Source organism: Homalodisca vitripennis, unplaced genomic scaffold (assembly GCF_021130785.1).
Source record: "Homalodisca vitripennis isolate AUS2020 unplaced genomic scaffold, UT_GWSS_2.1 ScUCBcl_4106;HRSCAF=10062, whole genome shotgun sequence".
Lineage (NCBI taxonomy): Eukaryota > Metazoa > Arthropoda > Insecta > Hemiptera > Cicadellidae > Homalodisca > Homalodisca vitripennis.
This window is the reverse complement of record NW_025780309.1, coordinates 22,452-32,381: the sequence shown is the minus strand read 5'-3', so window position 1 is coordinate 32,381 and position 9,930 is coordinate 22,452.

The following is a 9,930-nucleotide window of genomic DNA, read 5'->3' as shown; positions in this document are numbered from 1 at the left end:
TTTTGACCAGTTCACTAAGTCCTTCTGATCATATTGCGTCCATCACTTCTAAGGCATATGCTCTCCTTGGCTTTTATTGGAAGATCGACAAGGGGCTTCAAATCACACGACTCAATGCTGGTTATTGTATAAATCCATACTGCAACCAGTGCTTGAATATGGAACTGTGATCTGGTCCCCTTACCAACTGGGCCACGTAGAAGACTTGAAGAGGGTGCAGACATGTTTTTTTGAGGATGCTGGGAACTCGTCTGGGCTGCGCCTATATGGAAACGCCTGTTCTCCAACTGAAACAGCGTTTTCATCTGCAGTCACTGTTACCTTCGGCGGCATCATCTTCGATCTTCTCTTCCTGTTCAAGCTGATCAACGGACTGGTGGACTGCCCTGTTCTCCTGGAAATGGTTGATTTTTAGCGTCCCTAGGGGAACGAGATCGCGGACTGTCTTCTGCCGCAAATTCCTGCCCACGAACAAACGCATGCAACAGTGGCGTTTGCAAGAATTCTGAGGCATGGTGGTGTGTGGTCCGGGCAGGTGGATTTCTTCCTGGGGTCTCTTTCGCCTTAAAAAAAATCATGCAAATTGTTAACTAATTATAGGTCCTATTACTCAGTAACTTTGTGGTGATGGTAGACTTGTTATTGTTATTCTCATTGTCTTGTTAAAATTATTTACTTTTGTTACTAGTCTTTTTTAGTGTTGTTTACTGTTATTGTTTATCTGATTTGTTTTGTATTGAGTTTATGGCATTTTGATAGTTCGATTGATTTTCTGTAAATTAACCCAATTTTTCCATTGTTACAATTGCATAAATGTATTCTTTGTTATAGCGATGGTCTTAATGACCTGGAAGATTTTGATTGCATGTTGTAAACGTAAACATAGTTTTTAAGATGTTTCTTATACCTAGATATATACCTGATAAGTTAATTTGGTTCTTTTAAGTCAATATGGCTAATATGGGTTATTGTATCCGTATGGAGGAGAAATAATATAAATGTATGTGAAACTATGTTTTTGAAGATCCATTAGTCTTGTTTTGGCTTATGATAATTCATATAAAAAAAGGATTCATTTAGAATATAACATGTACGACGACATTGTGACTCATTACCGTTCTTGCAAGGATTATTACATATTCATAAATTAAATTTTTCGGGATTGAGTGGTTATGCTCAAATAAATTTATATGTTTCTTTGATCGACAAGAAGACCTCCCCTTTCCAAAAAAGAAGCGATCGAATCCATGATCCCTACAATCGCGGTTCAAATGATGGTTTAATGCAAACATTAATATCTATTTTTGTTGAAGACATCCTTGGAGCAATTAATACTTTTTTTCATTCTCAAAATACAATTGATTCCAACACAAATTTCCGGTCATGTAACGTGTTTAACGCACGTCTACCATAAACGCACCTGGATGAATAGATTCCTAGTGAGAATCCTCCCGTAGTCTATTATTTTAACAACTCGAAATTCCAGTAATATTGGCAAACCCTAAATAACCATCAATGGACAACAAGCTGCTGTGTGTTTTTTTGCATTGAATTGAATGCGGACACGACAGCAAATCATTAGGCTTTAAAAAAAGTTGATATTATTCCTTACTGAACCAAATAAATAGGATAATATCATCGAAAAGGGATCAACAGTAATGAGTAAAGGCCTTCTAAACCGAGGTTTAACAGATATGCTACATATACTCAGAAGAGTATACCGTAGAATATCAGTCACAACAGCAAAAGCATTGAGCATAGAAAGACACATAATCTATATCATCTTGTAGAGATTGTAATATTAAGGCTATAAAATTTAAGTGACATTATTTATAACATAAAAATCTCTTCTAAAACGAGTATTATTGTTTACAGTTTAGTCAATTGTAGAATATAAATTCCATGTAATGTTTATTATGTTATAAGTTAACCGTTGGTTAAAAGTCTAAACTCAAAAATATTGAATTGTTTTTATAAAATACCTCCTTCACCTTTGGTGGAAAAGCCAAGAAAAAAGAAAGTCTCGTCCTATTGAAAACCTTCAAGGGTTCAAAAGCACTCGTTAAAAAATGTTTGTCTTTAGAAAAAAGGGTTTTTGATCTGAGAAAAAAATTTTTGAATTTTTAGAACCTCTAAAAGTAAATTGCTGGTCTTTGGAGAAAAATTTCAATGTTAAAAAAACCTGATAAAAGAAAAATTTTTTGAAAATGGGAATTTTATCCAATTTGTTGAAAACTTTATTATTCCTCAAAATGAAGAATTAAATTTTTGACAGAAAATTTCCTAAGCAGTAAACCTTTTTTTGCCCAATTAAAAAGCATTTTTCAAATCAATTAGGCTGGGGAACCCCATTTTCCTATTAGTTTTTTCCCAGTCCCCATTTGTATGTTTAAAAGTTGATTTTGTTATAATTCCAAAGCTTTTTTTTCAGGCAAAATTAAAAGGCTTTCACCCTTTTTAAAAGCACCAATCCCCAAGTAATTTTTTCGGGGTTTGTGGCCCAAACTTATTTAATTTTTTGCCACCCAGGAAAAAAAATTTTTGTCAGATTCTGTATTTTCAAAACTTTGGGTTTCTACCCAGTTAAATTAAAATATGTTAATTTTAAATTTTTAATTTTTTAAAATTAAAAAGTATCACAACAAAAAAACATTAATTTATTTTTTTGTTTAAAACAAAAAAAATGGTTTGCCAAAATTTAAATCCCATGATTAATTTTATTTTTACCCAATTTTTTGGGGAAATTTTGAAAAGATTTGTAATTTTTAAAAATTTAAAGAGAAAGCTATATTTTTTTGTAAATTAAAAATTTTTTATTCTTAAAAAAATAATTTTAAATTAAATAACTTAACCCACCCTTCTTTTAAGGAAAATTGATTTTATAACAATTGCTAAAAACCCCAATAAAAAATTTCCCTCCAAATTTTGCAAATTTATCACGGGAATAGTTTTTAAAAAATTCTTTTTTATAACCCCAAACATATTTAAATATTTGATTAAAAGAACCAAATATTTTCCTAAAAAAAACAGCGGAAAGACGCTATTAAAAAAAACTGTGTTTAATTTTCCCCATACCAAAGGGTAAAATGTTGAACCAAATTTATTGGTATTTAAAATAATAAAAACTTTGGTATTCTGCTTATTTCCCAGTTTTGGAACCGAGTTTTTTTTAAAACCAGGAAGACCTAAAAAATTTTGTAAAAAGAACCAGATTTGTATTGTTTGATTTTTAATATGACTTTTAATATGAACAATTTCTTGTTTCCCTTAAATTGTAAAAAATACAATGTTATTTTTCCGTAAAGGACAACTCTACTTACTTTTTTAAAAAAAATTTAAATACATACAAAACAATTAAATAATAAAAGAATAGTGACCTAGGACTGATTTAAGAATAAAAAAGGCAAAAAAAAAAAGCTGACCAACACACTAGGCAAATTTCCAACATGCCCCACCACATCACTCCAACCGACCAAACTGATAACTATTAAATTTGGATAATCAAGCCCTACTTTGGAAAGCAAAGAAATTCCACCACACGGGGTTAGGGAAAATCCCCAGGGGTTAACCCTACATCCTAAAATAAAAATCTCATTTTTCCCAAATTCACCCCAAATTTTATAGGTTTAAAAAGTTTACTTTTATTTTGTAATAAAAAATTATATACCTAATTAAATCTACATTAAAAAAATTAAAGAAAATTCTATAAAAAACAATCGACATCCGTTTAATACCATCGTTCCTTTAGGGTTATTAAAAAGACTACCCGAATCCCAGTTTTGTCAAATTTGGGAAATTTTTTTATATAATAAACAAGGGGTCATTTAAAATTATTGGTAAAAGGGTCAAATTATGTACGGGTAGTATTTTTTGTTTTCCCAAATTTGTTAAAAAAGAAAACACCCCTTTGTATTCAGGTTTTTAATTTGTAAATTATAAAAAAATAAAAATTTTATTTTAAAAAATAATAAGCCAAATAAGAAGTTTCAAAAAATTTCAACCATTTTGGGGGGTTTTTATTATGAACTGAAATTTTTAACAAACTTTTTATTTTAATAAAACGTTTAAACAATTATAAAACTGACCCTTCAAATACAAATAATCAGTTGGTATTGGTGATTGGAACTTTTTTTGTTCCCCTAACAAAATAAGTTTTGACCTTACGACCAAAATATGTTGGATTTTAACCACGGGTTGCTAATTTCCAGGATAATTTGGAAAACTAAAATGGTTAAGAAATTTACTTACGGGTTTTTCATTAATTGATATATGGTTTTCGATTCCATTTTTGGGCTTTTCTTAAAGAACCAAAATGTGGAGAACATTTTAACTTAATAAAAATGCAATACAATCTTCCCCTATGTTTCCCTGCCCCCGTGGAATCCTGTTATTTTGTCTTTTCCCCCCCCATTATTTTTTAAATTTTTTATAGTTAGGTTTAAAATATAATTTTTTTATTGGTTTGAGATGTTGTCTACTTTAATGGTTTAATTAGGCAATAAAGTGCCATTACCTAAGCGATATGGAAATTTTCCTCTTTTTCCCGATAATACATAAGATCCCCCAAGGTAGCTTTAAATTTATATCCCCTATTCTTTTAACCACCAATAAATGTTCCCGGCCAATAACCTTTGAAATTCGTTTTCCCCCCACACCCTTTTCTGAAAAAAACTCTAAAGGTTTTCCCGTCAATTCAGGCGTTGGTAAAATTTGTTTAAGGGCAACAATTTTTAATATAAAAATTTTATTTTAATCAAATTTTTAAAAGCCTAAAGGGAAATATAAAAAATCCCAAAAAAGCTTTTTTAACTCCCCTTCCTTCAGTTTTTGTAGAAAAAAAAACTAAACATGTAAGGCCTGATTTGTCAATTTTTGAAATTTTTTTTTTTTATAACAAAAACATTACCAATTTTAGGTTATACTTGTTGACATTAGTTTTTTCCTACCGTAAAATAATGAAACTGCTTTTGGTATTCTTGTTTATTTCAATAAAAGTGAAATTATAAAGGAAAAAATACATTAATTAAAAATAATAATTACCAACAATTGTATTTGAAAAACTCATTCACCATTTTTAAAACAAAAACAAAATTTTGGGGAAAACCCATTTTATTTCTAATCAGCTAAAGCAAAAACAAAATTACTTTTTAAAATCAGTTGTTTTTATTTCTTCTTAATGTTTTTTCCCAGGTAACAAGAAACTTTAACGAATCATCCCCACTTCAATAATTTTAAAATCATTTTTTATTGAAGAGAATAATTATCTTTATTTTTAAACCCCAAAATTTTATCCATTTAACATTTTAAAAATAACAAAATTTTTTTCACAATTTACCCGGGTCGTTAAGACTCAACTTTATTCGGTTATTCTTTGTTAAATTCAAAAAAAGGAGGGGGTTATTTTATTATTTTTTTTAAAAGGGGAATCAAAAGGGTTCTGACAGCCTTGTGAAAACAAATTCCACATTTAGGAATGAATTCTTTTTCAAATACCTTAAAAACCAAATGATTTTTTCCCCCATTTTTTGAAAAGCTGGCAAATAAATTTAATACTTTTTTTTTTAAAAAATGGGGGTAGAATCTAAGGTTTGTATTGATAATACATTTTTAAAAATTGTTATTCTTCCCGGGAAATTTCGGGTAATTAAAAGTCCCTATTTTAAAAACATTAAAAAAACCAAAAAAATTTCCATGATTTTCTAAAAATAAGGGTTTTATAGGTTTTAAAATAAAGCCCAAAAAAAACTAAAACGCTCAAAAATAAACATTAAAAGTATTAGTTTTGCACAAATACAGTCGTGAAATTAATTTCATATTTTGAGTTGGCTGCGTGGGCCAGCTTCAAAAAAGCTTTTTTTTTGTATTGTACTTTTTATTCAGTTTTTACCAAAGTAGTCTTTTGAAAAGTAAAAAAATTATTCTCACTTACATTTGTCATTTAATAAATAGAAAAGTTTTTAAATGCTAATTTGGTTTGTGTTAAAAAAATTTTTTGACATTGGTCTCACGGGTTTATAATGATTTCAACAAAAAAAAATTGCTGAAAAAATTCTTTTTGTAAACTTTACTGAGTGCTATTATTTGAATTTTCAACATTCATAGAAACATGTAGTTTAACTATCCGCAAAAAATTTTAAATAAAAAACATATAAAAATTTGCCAAAAAAACTTCATTTTACATCTAGGCAAAAATGGTTCTATGATGGCGCGGTCCAAAAACCCTTTTTTCATTCAGAAAGGGTTGGCAAAATTTTTTCTTTTTGTCAAAACCGGGGGGAGTGGAAAAATTTTTTTTATGTTGTCTGTCTGCGGGGTTTTTAAATTTTAAGAATGAAATGAATTTTTTTATTTTGATTTTTAAAAACTTTTATAGAAAAATTTTTCATGCTTTTTCAATGAAATGAGGTGCCCATGCCCCTGGTCATGCAGTTTTTCCCCCCACCCCCCTCATTTGGGGACACCTCCTGACTTGGGTTTGGTTTTTAGTTGCCCCTCACCCCCCTGCCTTTTAAAATTATTTTTTTTTTTAATCTGTGGAACCCCGCCTCTTTCCCCAAGCTTTTTACATGACCCCCGTTCTGTTGATTTTTAAAAAAAATTTTATTGACAAATTTTAAAAAAACCTTTTTTTTTTTAAATTTAAAAACCGGAAGATTTGTTATTTTAAAATATTTTCTTTAAGGTCCATTTCATAGACCACCAGGTTTTTTACAGTGTAGGGAAAGTCTTTTGGACTTATGATTATGAGTATTCTGCAAATTGCTTTTCTGTGTTTTGCATTGCTGTTCCCGTCTAAGGGATTGTTTTTTTTAATAAAAGGAATAGCGTTTTAAAAAGGGTGGCTTGTCATATTACACATGTCTAAAAAGAATTTTAAATAATAACGAAAAATTTTTGTTATAGTATTTTTTTTGCAGATGAAAAAAATCCCTTTTGGGCAATATCCAATTAAAAAAAAAGTAAGTTTTGGTTAAAAAAAAATATTTTGCAGATTTAAATTAAAAATTTAGGTTTTTAAGCAATGTTTAAAATTTTAAAAAAATGGGGCTGTCCATTAGTCGAGTGGCGATCATTCATAGGACTATTCTTTACATGAGTCTAAAGACAGCTGATAGAACTACTAAGTAACAAGAGATTTTTTGAGATGCGTTATGATCTCTATAATAGACTATAGTATTGGAGATCAGGTGTATTTGACTAATGTATAACTCGATGCAATATATTGCGGTATGTGGATTCTACATGAAGGACATGTCGACTGACTGTTTATTCTGACTTTAGAGTACTGAGAGGTGCGAGCTAGAGATCATAGATTATAGGGGGCCGTCTTTATGTTGGGTCGCCTGATTTTGGTTATAACATAAAGGGATTAGTATGCTGGGGTATGTGTGACAGTCTGTGCTATCTATGTTCTTGACTATTCTATCTTCTAGAGAGGTTTATAGGGCTGATACATCACGTGTTTGTTCTGGTGACCAGATCAGGCGGGGGTGGGGGGACATGGTCTCTCACCAAATAGGTTTATGTGCGGGTAGGTCACTGTATTCTGGAATCTCTTAGGAAAATCTTACCTACTATGAGTTATTACAATTGTTACGTATTTGTTCTCACAGACCGTCTCTTTTTCTAGGAGATCGCATGGTCAGCACAGGATTGCCATGACTTGTACAGCGATATTGTATCGTAGATCACATCGTTACTAATTATATAGGTGACGACAAGTTACGACATCTTCAAATGTTACATCACGTTATTTAATTTAATTATTTCCTTCTACAGACGATAATCTAGTAGGGGTTCTTTGTGTCGATAACTTAGTCTTACACTATAGTTTACAATAAAACAGACATAGTTTCAATGCTTCTAGAGCGTGATTCTAATCAGGATAGTATAACCATCTAGAGAAGGGCTATCTCGCCATAAAATACACACACTAGTTCTCTTCTCTATCAAAGAGTAGAACTCTGTACTGTATACTGTTATGAACATCAGTGCTCCATGGTACACAAGGCAGCATTAATAACAAACTATCTAGCACTGCAACACAGTTTACGGTCAGGGGTGATTGCTGAGAAAACAGGCTTACTGAGCTGATATAAGTTTGCATATTTGTTGGCCACGTGAGCACATGGTCAAGGCGCACTAGGGGGACAGGGTTTAGGATGGAGAGTACAACATCTGAAGTACTCGAGCAGAACATATCTGCTTAGACTCATATTACAGAGTTGAGAACATAAGATGAGACAACTTTATTAGAGCATCTGAGGTAGGATTGTAAGTAAGTGGATCTGCTATAGTGTTTCGTGTAGACTCAGGCTGAATCGTGATAGGATTAAGGGATGGCATGGTGTCAGGTTTTTTATATATATGGTGGCGTCATGCGTCTAGTGCAGAGTTTACATCGAGTACACACTACATTGTAAGACAATTTGGTGGAGCATGAACATTACACCTATATACTGCTCAACACTGAACACTCACTAATAGAGGATCGGATGGGGGCCTTAGATCGTCTATTGTTTTGTTGACATGATTAGTGAAGGCAGTCTGGAGGTAATTACTGATTATTTATGTGGATTAGTGTGTTAAGTAGAGACTCCAGAGCGATGGTATGGTTCGTCGGGTCAGCGGGGGAGATTCTACTCTGTCAGTGCACACACGGAGCATAATCAGCTTCTCAGGGACACAATATGGCAAATAGAAGACAGCTAGAACTGCTAACTGACTGGACGCCAATTTGGTGGAGAAAAAATGCATCCAACTTCATCTTTCCTTTTTTGAATTATTTTTCGGTGTGCTTTAAAATATTCTCTTTTGTTGCTTAGCAATGTACAATGAAAAAATATTTTATCATTATGTAATAAAGAGTAGTATGCTCTTAATTATTACGAGTCCCATAAGTACATAATATGTACTACCATTTTGGCTAATTTTTTTTTCTTTGATTTTCAGATTTTCATGCCTTAGTGTTAACAAAAACTTAGAAGAGAATTTTCGAATAAAATTATAAACAGTATTATGTTTTTAAACCAAAATATTTTTGCACTTTTTTTGTATGAGACCAAAAACCCATTGGAATCAGTGGTCTTTAGCTTGAATAAGCGAATATATAAACTATTTTTATACCAAATAACTCGTCAATATTTATTAGAATTTTTGAAAAACTAACTTGAAAATGCTGAGAAAATCTCTTGACATTTTTAGAAAATATTACCAGCAGTTCCAGGGTTAAGTTCAGTGCTGATTTAAATAAATTTTTTTATATGATACCAACTAGTTTAGCATAACCGATAATTTAACACCATAGAAATTTTTATCTTACCACGTCTCAGGCACACAATTAAAGTACCCCAATCATGTAATATTTTTGGAAGAACATTCTGTTCAGTACGTACAAAAATTTCTAAAATCATGTAACCAAAACCCAAGAGTTGCAAAAACAAACTAAAAAGAAATAAAGTACCGTAATTTGTCTGAGTTAGGCCTTATGAGTAATGAACAATTTTCTAACAGCCGTAAAAATATATTCAAATTTGTAACATATTGAGTATCGAAGCCAGATGATAAAACAAATACGATTAAGGCTTCAGTATAGAGCGTTCTCGATTTTAAGATATTTTTCATACTGTTCCCTAGGTTATTTGGGTTAGTGATAAAATTTAATATTTGGGAAAAGTTGATTTGTAGAGAGTTTTGTTTATTTGTGATAGTATTAATGTTTGTTGAGTTTTTATTAGTAGTTTTATTAGATAATTGTGTAAATAAGTGAGTGTATTGTCATTTAATATATAAATAAGTTTGCATACAACAAGCATTTATAACAATTTATTTTTTGTTTGCATTAATGACAGTACTCTCAATTTGTGCCAATATTATTGTATTAAAGCGCGCGCGCGCGCGATAAGAAACATTATGTAAAATAAATCTTAT